General features: G+C 37.6%; 1 protein-coding gene across 1 annotated transcript in view; it reads right to left on the bottom strand.

The window, feature by feature from the left end:
- Window positions 1-11,289, bottom strand: part of TTC39B (tetratricopeptide repeat domain 39B) — a 54,413-nt gene extending 43,124 nt beyond the window's left edge. The window contains exon 1 of the mRNA XM_050913716.1: window positions 11,262-11,289. The gene's annotated coding sequence lies outside the window, so the exon portion shown is untranslated. The remainder of the gene's footprint in view (window positions 1-11,261) is intronic.
- Between the last annotated feature and the right edge of the window lie 1,882 nt (window positions 11,290-13,171).

Genomic DNA, 13,171 nt, shown 5'->3' with positions numbered 1-13,171 from the left:
CTTGTCAATCTCCATCAGTGAATCCCTGGATTGTTGTCGCAGTACCAAGGGATCTGCCTATACTATCTTTTGCATGATCAAGCAATCTCACCACTAGGGCACTTTCCTTTTCTTTAATAGCGTTGGGTTTTCTGTTTGGTTGTTTTGGGGGGGGTTGTTTACTGTTGGGGGGGGGTGGGGGGGTGGTTTTTTTTTAATTAAATTCTTTCTTCTCCTTTGTCTTACAGCTGTGGCAGAAACGATGCAGAGCGAAAAGAAGAAACAGTAGCTAGTTAGTATTATACATTTCTATACATAATAAAGAGAAAGCATGAAAAACTGTATTTTTCAAAAGGAACAGCTGTAGAAAAGGAGTTGGAGTCCTCAAAAAACCAGAGACAGTAAGAAGGGAAGAGGTAACTGAGTGAGGGGGGAAAAAGAGGCAGTTGCCCCTGTTGAAAACCAACAATTATTAAAATAGATATGCATGAAAATGAGCTGAGAATGACTTTACAGTTTTTATCTCTACCTTAACATCGTCAAAAAAAGTTCAAACTGACAGCTTTTCAGAGACTATTGGAATTTCACTAAGAGAGTATTTTAATTGATCAATCATTATACGTTACCAGAGACATGTAATCTAACGACGAGGCAGAAAGAAGGCAGATAAAGCTCTGTTCCTCATAGATCAGAAGCGAGATGGGGGAGGGGGGGGAAGAGCTGCTGGCATTTTAGAAGGGGTGATTGCCCCCTTCCTTTTTAGAAAAGCAAGTTCTAATTTTAGCTTTTCTAAACCTCACAGATACATATGTAGCTACAGGAAACAACTGTTTATTTTAGGAATTATTGCTGCTCACAGCAGTAGAAATATTTGTAATACTGTCTTATGAATGAAATGCATTAAAAAACCCTCAAACACACCAAAAACTTTATATACAAACAAAAATTCCTTCTTAAAAGTCTCATCTGACCTTAAACTTTAAATGTTGGACCACCACCTGCCTGGAGACCGATAATGTTTCTTTCCTTTATATTCTGCATGTGAGTCTTATTTATGATCTCGAACTTTGGGAGCATGCACAGGCCTGTCTTTGTTCTAGTTAGAGAGCAGCCCAGCACCTACAATGCTGCTTCATGGGAATCTACTAATGGAATACAAGGCAGTGATCAAAAGGTTTTGCTTCAAAACATTTACTTTACTTCCATGACTGAGGGGGCAGGGAGGGACGATGAGAAAAAGAAACTTTCCTGATGGTCTTTCTTATTGAAAATGTGGAATTTGCTTATCTATATATTTAGTATCAATGCAGCATCTAAACAGCACAAGAAAATACTGATTGCTGTATCCTCACATGTTATGACTACTCTACAGATGCAACAAAGCAATTGAATAAGCACAAAGGAAGAAAAACAAGGCAAAGTTGATCATCTGCTTGAGGCTCAGGTGCCACAGGAAATAGTGCCAAGACGAAAATCATCGTACTGGCTGACCAGCACCCACCATTGCCAACATCACAGTCCGCCCCTCTGAAAAAAACCACAAAAAACCAGGCTACATTTCTAGCCACTTTTCTTTTTAAAAAAAAGAAAAAGCACTTTTGCAAATGTTTCAGTTTTGGACTGACCATTAACCAGATTCAGTAAGCTAATAATCAATTTATTGCATGTCACATGTTTCTACAGCCTGAGGGGAAAAAGAAACATCAGCAGCTTTATCTGACACCAAGTTCTTTAAGTTCAACAGTGAATTGCACTGCATATGCACAGTAAGCAAGATGCAAATTTTCCATAATGAATCAGCCACATTGCGGGAGCAAGACACATGACAAGTACCTGGGTTACTATTTACCCACCTGAATACGCACATACAGTTTATCTGATCACTCAAATTGTTGTGAAATAATCCTATTCAAGTATATCAAGCTACTCCAGCAAGAATTTGATGCAGCGTTGCAGAATATATGTAATCCTAAAAACAGTCAGCAAAACAATCAGATCATGGGTATTTAGAAGTGACCGCAGTTTGACATCGGGGAAAGAAAAAACAAAGCAGTGTCAGTGTCGGTTTGCAGGTAGGAGAAAAATCTGCTTTACACTGTTCTGCTGGACACTAATGGAAATGCACAACACTATAAAAGGTTGTTATCAGATTTATTAATAGAACTCAGTGGTTCAACAGTATTTTTAGATGTATGTTTTAACATGAGATCTTTGCAAGTAAACTGAGAATTTACTATGCTTGAACACCCCTTATCAGACTAATAGTTTATATCAAATAATCCAGCTGAGGTCAATACAGGCAATACTGTGTAGAAAAACGAGCACCTAAATATGCCAGAGAGTGATACTGCCAAAACCTAATATATAATATGTAGATATAGATAAATAGAGGTTCAACAAAAAAAAAAATTAATCTGTTCAATGTTTCCCTTAGAAAGTAGGTCTAAATAAGACAAGCTGACAAGAAAATAGGCTGAAAAAGATCCTCCTGAAAGAGCTAGCATATATAAATAATAATGACAGTTTACTGACAGTTTTACACAAAACGAGTAAAAATTCCACTTATCTTGCTACGGAAAAAACAAGAAATAAATCATGCAGCAAGTAGGACACCAGATCAGGCCAGATGTTTATGAGACTAACACTGCGTCACACAAATATTGGCTTAGATCCAAAGAGACAATTAGGACAGTGTGATCCTAGTAAGACAGTCTTCCTAAACTTCAAACAAATTTACTGGAATTTATTACACAGTGAACTTACAGCTAATGTTGGAGACCTTAAATTACTGAAATCTCTAAAAGCACACTGTATTGTACTTAACATTTAGTACTTAGAAAGCATAGAACTGCATCCCATGAAATAAATTATTTATATTTAAGTCAAAAATTATATAACCTCAAATGGTTAAATCAGCACAGCTACCAAGAGTAGAAGACACACTCTAAAAATGGAGAAAATAACTACAAGTCTGATACTGTACTTAAATCACCACATTTTAAAGAACGGCATCCCAAAATACACACCTTGCGGTGTTCTACAACCTACAGCATCCGAGCTGATTAAGCACTGACATCAGCAGAGAAGCTTCTGCTCTCTAAAAGCATTGTTCACCACTGCAAAGTGCAGAGGAAAAACAATTATTTCATAAACCCATTGTGAATATAACATTTTTCCCTCCTCTTCAAGGAAATCCATCTAAAAAATTTTTTTTGTAGTTTAAGTGTTCAACATACCTGCCAAAGTAAATTTTCACAGATAAAACCCCATATATCTGACTACCACATTCATGATTTCAGGGACTAGTAGGCAGAGATAATATACTTACAGGATTAATTCAGTTAACTTCAGGTACGTAAATATAGTCCTTATGCAAAAATAAGAGCTGCTTCTGTTACTCTGTTCTTTTTCCACCGTGCACACACACACACACACACAAAAAAAAAAACCACCAGAGAAGAAAAGCATAAAGAGAAAACTGATTCTGTTTTAATTCTCAGTATCCATGAGGTTCCATTAATGAGTTATGAAGCAAAAAGAACAAAAGGATAAAAGTTCACAAGCCAGCAGCTGGCATCACAGGCACTCTCCATAGCCGAATTCAAAAGAAATGTCAGTTAGAGTGGCAGCAGCTACAGTCAATGCTGGAAGCTGATGCCTCTGTGGGAAGAGGATGCTGGGAGATTTTCCCAATCTGTGCTGCAGCCTAATTCTAATCTGTCACTCTGAACTGCAAGGAGAAAATGGAGACAGGAGGAACGCAAAGTGATTTATATTTAAAGGCAAAAAGGCAGTTACCTCAGTATTTCCTGAATTTTAAAAAAAAAAAAAGCTACCATTAAAGTCGGACAGAAAAGGAGAAGTATACTAATGCAACTGCAGTAAAAATAGATCAAGCATACAAGAGTTGGTAGCAAGCAGCACTGAAGAAAACTAAGTAGCTCATGTTTGATTTTCATTATTTGACAGTACTCAAACAAATCAACATAATTTTTTTTATTAACCCTTTGACTTTTTTTTCCCAGAAATCCAAATTTTTAGCTAAAGTCCCATGACCAAAATAAATCAATAGCACAGAGAAGCAGCTAATAAAGTTATCCTCATGAATATCAGCAGCAATAGGAGAAAGTAGGAGACAGAAGCAAAACAGCTGCAACAGAGATAGTTTCATCCCCTTGTTCTAATCTCTCCAGATGAGATATGGGAAAGCTCAGCACATGGGAGCTAAGCAGCAGAAAATTAAACTATGTCCTCCACCATTACCTTCGAAAAGTATTCTTTAAAGCTGTACCACCTGGGCTAATAATACCTATTCCTAGCTGTGTTTAGTGTCATGAACTGAGATTTACTCACAAAATGCCTCAAAGAAAGCCTTTAAAACACAATGCAGGAAACTATAGATTTGCATTTACTCATTTCAGATGGGTGCTAAGTAACAAGAGCAGTAATACTTCAAACCAATCTATTTAAACAATTTACTTTTGAAAATACAAGTAAGAATGCAACATACTAGGAAAGAGTTGCACAGTATTTCCTACAACACCTGAGGAAACCAAGGGCTACGATCAGGTAAGACAGGCTTTGCAGGACAGAGATGGACAGCTGTGACTTATGGACAATAGCACCTTTAAATTCAGGATGCTTCTACCTTTTCCCTGAAATTGTGCCTGATAGTGTTAAAGACCAAGGAGTTCAGAGATACCAAAGTTCTCCACCACGACTTGGAAGCAGTGCTTATGTGTATTGTCACTTATTATATTAACATTATTTGGGGCAGGGAGAGTCAAAGTGCCAGGATTTCTCTGATCTTGATTGCACGTGAAAGGTAAACCAGTTTTGAATCAAGGTTGAGTAGTCACATAAAAATTGACTCAGTTCACACACAAAACATACAATGTTCTGTCTTTAACTCAGCATAAATTGCAGACAGTCCACACTTAAGGCCTTAGAAAGTATTTCCCAGTAAAAGCTGAGAAAGTCAGGAGCATGTTTCCACAAAACTGACAAAAGCAAGCTTTCTGTCTGCAAGTATCAACACCTGGATTGTCTTAAAGAAAAACCCACTAATGCACACTCAAGCCACCTTCCACTCAGATTGTTTCCCAAAATGCTCTGAGTCAGTTTTGAATCATCTGGGGGGAGGGGACACGGACGGGACGACAAACCAACAAAACCAACAAAACACGACATTACTAAATGCCAGAGAGGTTTTTGTTTGTTTGATAGTTTAAACTAAACAATGTGGCAAAACTGGTTTTCAATCCTTTTTCCCCATAAACGATCCTCCTTCTCAATAGCTGAACAAGTCATAGCCTACAAGTTTTTATTTTTTTCATCTGTGAGTTCGAGCTCATCTTTTCATTCTTATCTAAAGCACTAATGACTTAAAGATTGTACCACCAATCCAAAACTGTAAGTCTACATCCCTTTCAAAGCCTCTGAAGTTATTCAGAGAAGGCAATTCTTGAGGTGCACGACTGCAAATAGCATTATGCAGTCTTTATTAAAGCACAGGATAAACATTAATTTCCTGAGAGGAATTGAAAAAAAGAAAACACAGATGTGATCAGTAGATCGTGCATTCCAGCACAACATTGAGGTTCCAACATGATAATTAATAGACTCCAGAAGTCTCCAGGAACCTCCAGCCCCAAAAATATTACGTGAGTTTACTGCCACGGCGTTAATTTATTTTTCATGGAAGAGCAAGCCACAAGCTTCAGCCCAAATATTTAGGCCCAGTTAAGACAAACTTCTTTTGGTGAGCACCGGATCACAGAAAAACAGGCTGTGGTATCTTTCTGTGTGCCAGCCTTTCAGTGAAGGCTTGCAAGAGTGTAGCATGGTGTGGAAGAGATGCCGAGTTTCGGGCAGTTCTGTGTAGAATGTCCCTGAGATGTTCTAGGGGTTTTTTCTCCCCCCTCTCCTGTTTTTGCCCCTCCTTGCTTTCCAACCAGCTATGGACACAGGTGGAATTGCACATTTCAAAGTCAACAGAAGATACCAATATAAAAATTTGCACATGGCCTGAAGACTTCTACTCAAATACAAACACACAGAGAAATCTTACACCAGAGGCAAAAGGTGTAGTTGCAATAAATATGGAAGACTTAGGAATGACATAATTATTGCTCACTCAAAACCCCTCAAACTTAAATAATTTATAATCCAAGAACTGTTTGGGGTAGAGAAGGATTAGTGAGATTAGGCTGGTGTCTCACTACTGCTGTTCCAAATCTTGAAACTGACAATATAAAGTAGCTACTGTGTCATATTTATGTAGCTATGAAAATATTATTTACTGGATACAAAAATCACCTTTACTGGACTTTTTTTTCCCTTGACCTTGAGGACCAAACATAAGAAAATAAAACTTCGATAATTTGAATTGTCACAGCTGTTTCTCACCATCTTAAGACAATGTCAGAATTTGAGTTCAAACTTATGGAGACAAGCACTGTTCTTAAAAGTTTTTGGCTCCCTGAATTCAAATTTGAATTTAGGGCCATTTCCTCAGCTGTTCAGTTTCATTCACTGACAAAACACACACGTGCAGGTATAACTGAAATCTTAACTACACTTCTGAGATTACCAGGATAACCTGCTCTAACTTCCTTAAACACTTCTGGCCCTTAATCTATCACCCCAGTAATACCACACAGAGCTGCTTTGGTAGGATCAAGGATTAACAGTATCCAGCTTTGGGTAGGAAAAGGAAATGCAAAAGAGGAATGATGATATAGCAATGAAATATGCCTCTTTCTGCTGAAATTGATAAAGATAGAAAATCCTAAGAATTCCATTATTCATCAAAAATCATCTGTCTGCTTTTCTACAGAATTCTAGCTTCCACCTTTTCACTATTTTGTTTTTTAAATGTGTTTAAATGAGATCTCACTATCTTTCCACTGATGACTTAACTCAGGGTCTGGTATCAGAAATTTCTATACAAATAGCACAACATGAAGATGTCCTCTGCCTATGAACTGTTTGCAGCAGTCAGGCAGAACTACTATGTTTCTTCCCAAAGACAACTACAAAGCATCTTCTATAAACATACCCAGGCAACTACCATAATACAGTTGCTCTAAATGTTGTTATTCATTTGCATAAGCCTCTGATAATGGGGTGGTAACTGAAAACACCATCTTGCCTTTACTTCAGAGAAAAAGACTGCACACCAACCAGTACCATGGAAAAGCACAACGACTTGATGGTAACTTATTCCTGTCACATACAGATGACGTTTTAAGGAACAGTAAGTAAAATGAGATGGGAGGAAATCCAAATACAACTAAAATTTCATACAGGTTCCTAATAAATTGAGAACTTCAGAGGATAAAATACATACAGAAATCAAAATAGCAGTGACAAGGTCAGTACCTGCTAGGCATAATGCGGTGACGGTTAAAAATTGTCGAGAATTCAAACCTCTTTTAATCTTCTTGTAAAACCAAAAAAGAGATAATTTACAAAGTTACAGTCTGGCAAAAGAAAACATGAATCTCTGCATTCCACAAAAAGAATTTCTGAATAATGTGGGGAAAAATTAAGGTGGCAAAAATATACAGGAAAAAAAGTCATACAGGTTGAGAATTATCTTGTTCAGTAAGATTGAAATTAATGTTCATAGTTTTTCCACAATAAGATTCATTTTTAGCAAGAATTAAATAAAAGAACAAAACACACATAAATTTGTTCCATCCATGTATGGTTTTGAACCTGTAGATGCTTGGCAGGTAGCAGTATCAGGTTACCTTATGAAACATATTTGCCCAAAACTTAAAGTATATATTTGGTTAAAAGTAGCTTACCACCACAAAACTTCTTCGCAGAGGTCTGAATTTCCAAAACAGAACCATTTGTCTCCAGTTACTCAGTTCCTTTTACAACAGAATATGCCAATCTGAAACCACTTCTGAGTTAACACAACCATGTAATGGCAAATTTACTTCAACATATATCCCACCTATCCTCTTTGTAAGGTTGAAGATGCTATATCAAAACTTATCGCCAAGCCAGTACTTTGAAAACTTCATAACTCCCTTTGGCAGAGAAGATACTAGGAGAAATGCTACTGCTTGCTTTAAGCAAAATGGGAGACTAACCCACTGTAGTAGCCTTTCTTTGGCTTTAGCACCACTGAGTACAGAACTGCATTTACAGGTAGAACTCCATTTAATGGTCCCTCCGCATTTCTACAACATAAGTATTTTGGGCTTATTACAAAAACTGTTTTGGAGTTGCTGTGTATACCTACAGTAGCCACCACGAGCAGAAGATCACAAAAGAGTCTAGATAAAGAATCTAATCCATTTAGACAATCAGAGCAAAGACTGATTTCCTCCTGGACCTGTTCTCAGATACAACAGGCAGCACCAGAGATTTAGGGAAGGATTTTACCCTACTAAGATAACTCATTGCCCTTTTAACATCTAACCTGCACAACCTAGTATCTACAGTTGAGCAATAATATTTAGGGAATAAAGCCAGTTAAAGCCAAGTTAGATTAGCAAAACCATTTGCTAGCATTTACTGGAGAAATATACAGAGCAATGTTACTCTATACATATTTTACATGAAGAATTACAAAGTGGTGTATGAAATACTATGAAGACATGGTTCCCACACATTCTTTCCGAATTCTCTAAACCAACAAGTTGGTCTGACAGAATCTGAACTAGCTCTGATCTCATAAGTAAACACCAATAGTCTTTGTAGACACAACTCTTTATAAAAAAAGGTCCATTTTAGTTAAATTCAATTGGGTGTAACCAAACTGCAATAAGCCACTCAAACTAATGCCAGGCATATCATCACAGAGCTGTAACAATGCCACTTTCTTATCCAAAATAAAAGAGACTGAAACATTGATACATAGGAAAATTTTAAGATGACGTTATCAACAGCAGAATCAAAAAAATAAATACAGCTTCCCAAAAGGCTGAACCTCTGGTAATTCATTGTTTCAACGTAGTAACGTTTCCAAATTTCTACTACTGTATTATTAACAGAAAAAACTACCATTAATTCTAGACAGGGAGAGGTCAGGAATAACCAGTGTGGCAATGGATTTGGGAAAGGCTTCACCTGTGGCAAACTCCTAGCATCATTTGAAAACTACAATCAAAGAGTTTCAAGGAAGATAAGATTGAAGACTTCCACAAAAAGTCCCAAGGCTTTTTTCAATTCCTTAGGTGCTTTTTTAAAATAGCTGTACCTTCTAAAGAAATTGAGAAAGGAGAGAGTCTAATCAAGTGAAGAATCCTGCCCAGATACAAAAGAATACACACATTTCTAGACAATTGGCTACTCTGCAGTTATGGAAATTATATAAACACAGAGCAAGTCATCAGCAGCAAGTATTCCAGCTGAAATGATCATACTCTTATTGCTCAAATACTCATAAACTGAACTGCCTCTCTATGAACCTCATTTTCAAAGGAAACAATATACACAATTATGCCGACTGTCCACTCATGTGTCCCCATGCTCTCAATATTTTAACCTATTGGCCAGTTTCAGTCAGCCAAATTTGACAGAGAAGCAGTGCACTCAAGAGACAATTAAAATAAATATCTAGATAGTGCATAATTACCTGAAGTGTACCTACTGAGGGAAAGGCTACAGTATATAATACTTAATTTTCTGTTTTGTTGGCCTGCTGAAAAACCAAGCTACCTGTTGACCATCCAGGAATAAGGAGGATGCAGGTGTAGCTGGGTGAAAGGAGAGGTAAGCAGGTCATGAGGACCTGTGCAGGGATGAGTAAGAGCTCACGGAATGCAGTTACTCACACTGTGCTTTCTCCTAGGCTTGTGCAGGACCACCCGAACAAGAACTGTGGGTGGTCCTACATTACTGAAACAGGCTGAACTAAAGGCTGTGAAACCTGAACAAATGGAGTTAGTTTTAGAATACACATATACCAGAATCAGTCAACAATATAACAGCACGGGCTTAGTATTTTCGGCCAGTGGACAAGGACAGCAACCTCAGTGACAACTGTTCAACTAGAGACATGAAGTAACAACACAATTTCTGTCCCACTAATATTTTCTCCATCATCCCGCATTTACTCTTCTACATAACGGTCATTACAGACAGAAGCAGTACCAGCCAGAATAAACTAACATCTGTCTAACTTCTACACCGCTATAAAAAGTGTCTCTGTAGGACAGCTATGAGCACAGAAGAGAGACTCAGGAAGAACAAATCAAAGCTCTGCATGCCAATAATAAACATCTATGCCCAGCTCAGGTATCAATAAAAACAATGAAACCACCTTCTCATAGAAGGAATAAGTGTTGGACAAATATTCTCATAAAGTAAATATTACAGAGTCACTTTCTTCCCTCTCCCGAGGGAAGCAAGGGCCAGAGAGAGAAGGTATCTGATCATACAGCAACTGCTAAGGAGTCAAAGGAAGAAAAAGTAATCATTAACATGAAAAGTTCTCAACACAAATATATCTGATTCTTATTTCCTTCCTTCTGAGTCTCAGGAAGCGATATGTTTACTTTTTCAACCACAGTTTTACATAGAGAACAGACCTTACTACTCTAGGTAAGATATAAATAGAGGGTCTGGCAAACCTGTAAAGTATAATTTGCCAAGGCCATGGAAATTTTGGCAATTAAATTCAGTCCGAAGCTACCGCTGCTGGGTCTAGAAGTGTTTTAGCAATCTGAGGATATCGCTGGAAGCCTCCCTCTCATGTGCTTCGTGACAGAAAAATGCAATAAAATCCTACAGAAAAACTAAACCCACTTATGAACAGCATCATCTGTTTCGATCGCAGTTTAAGTAAGGTGTTGCTTCAGCATGAAATCTCATGCCAGAGAAGTGACTATATTTCACTTCATTAGTGAAGAACATCTGTGCAGCAGTACATTATGAGGTACAGCAACTTCCATTTGAAAATCTTGCTTAGATGGTCTTGCATAATGTGTGATCCGAAGTTTTTCCACTAATGCTGAGCTATCATTTCCAGACGTATCATGCAGAAACGTCTAGAGCTGTCAGTATGTAACTAAAGTTACTAAATTTGCTATTTTTAATTCTTTACAACTTTCACATTTGTTGACAAATACTTCATCACATACATCAACCTAATTACACTTCCATTTTCCAACTCTTGGGGACCTTAACTGTTCTGGAAAATGTGAATGCAGTCAGTGCATATAAAATGATGCTTCCCTGGAATGGTGTGCATGCAGCATTTCACTGCTGTATAAATAGTTTTAATAAAAACATACACATTTTTAAAAAATTCTACTTACACGGGGATGTTTTCAAAGGCATCTTCAAAATTTTCCTGCAAAAGAAAAAAACTGTTTCAATCAAATTTGTATGTGTTTTGGAACTCTGTAACACAGCAGAAAGTTACCACTACCAGATAGCACTTAATTCTGCAACGTTCAGTAATAATCAGAATATTCACAGCCTACTGGCTTTTTGTTATGCTTTCAGTGCAAATCATTACCCAAACAGATACATTTCCTATGGGCCTACTACACCAGACTACAGTTAAGTTAAACCAAAGACCTCTTCCTTTTCAGACTGTCAAAATTCCACCACGTAAATCACAGAAGGCAATACAGACTTACGCCTCAGGAGTTTGTGCAGCACATCTGAGGTATCCAGGATGCACTAGCTGACCAGTATATCTACACATTAAAAAAAAAATAAAAATGAAGTGTTCTAAGCATATAGCTGATATGCAGGTTGGCCAGAGTATATATACTAGGTCCAGTATGCATTATAGATAGATAGCATGCATACACAGCCAGCTCACACCATTAGCAGCAGTTATGTGAACAGCTTGGTCCAGACATCCGGAGGATGTCTCTTTCCACCTAGATTCAAAGCTCTTTCCACCCAGGTTCAAATTTCAAATTAAAATAAAGGAAGAGATGCACAAATGTAAAAAAGGTCAGAATGGTTCAGCTCAAGGGTCATCTGTTTCTGTATCCAGTTTACAAAAGTGGTCTGTAGAAGTGTGTAGCAGAGACAACGGCGCAAACAGTCCTCCCTCTTACATCCTTTTCTCCACCCCACACCTTCCAGCCTTTGGCAACTCAGGGAATTCCAGGCCTTGATGTGGTTTGTCCATCTTGTGATTTTCAGTAGATCTCTGTTCCAAGTACTGGTCCAGTCTCCCCTTGATCCCATGTAGACTTCTTTTTATTCATGAGGTCATAACCTTAGTAAGGAATTTCACAAATCTGCCACCCATTTTGTGCAAAATAATCATTTCTGTTTGAACCTGGCTCCTGCTACCTTTGTGTAACACTCCCTAGCTTTTGAATTGAAAGACAGTGAAGAATCAATTTCTACTTCCTCCTTCCTTGACACTTACGATTTTGAAAACCTTTGTTATTATCATCCAAATCATGTCTTTTCCAAGCTACCTTACTCAGTCACACCTCAAACAGAAACTATTTTCTACTTATGACTGTCCTTTCTGCTCTTTCCATCAGAAAAACTGGGAGCATGATGGAACAGATTGTTCCAATCTTTAACATATCCCAGGAATAACACTGACTTGATGTGCAAAGGAGTTAAGATAATACAAATCTCACACAGCATTCTCAGGGTATGTAACCACCAATGACACAAAAACTGCAGTGCTTGCATCAAACCTTCCAAAAAAAGTTTTCAAACCAAAATCAACACTAATAAAAGAAACAACTTAAGTGCCTTGCTAAAACACCAATTGCAGCTTACTTCAAGGCTGTCCACTGACTTAAGACAATACACACACTTGGAATATTGTTAGACTCACTGGCAGTGAGGTGGAGGATTAGTGTTTTAGTGGTATTTACCTTAAGCATGATAACATGAGACTGAAGCTAACATTCAGTAATAGTTCAGAAGACAGGTCTATACTTCATGAATTTTGCATTTCTCAAACTCACCAGAAAATGCAGCTGATAAATAATCAAACATTGTAATGATGCATTAGATACTGTTTCTCTGCCACAGAACAAATTCAGCAATACACCATGTGACTGTGATCCACCCTCCAGAAAAATGTTACTTTGTTTGTATTTTTAACTGAGGAAAAATTTCCGTTCAGAAGAAAAACCAAACTGTTGCAAAAGGACAGGACTTTTATCATCCTTCACAGATAGAAGATGCTACCACATCAGTTTTGAACTACTGCAATTGCACGTTCTTTATTGCCTGC

This window comes from Gymnogyps californianus, chromosome Z (genome assembly GCF_018139145.2).
Source record: "Gymnogyps californianus isolate 813 chromosome Z, ASM1813914v2, whole genome shotgun sequence".
NCBI classification, from domain to species: Eukaryota; Metazoa; Chordata; class Aves; order Accipitriformes; family Cathartidae; genus Gymnogyps; species Gymnogyps californianus.
This window is presented reverse-complemented; position numbering and strand designations above follow the sequence as displayed.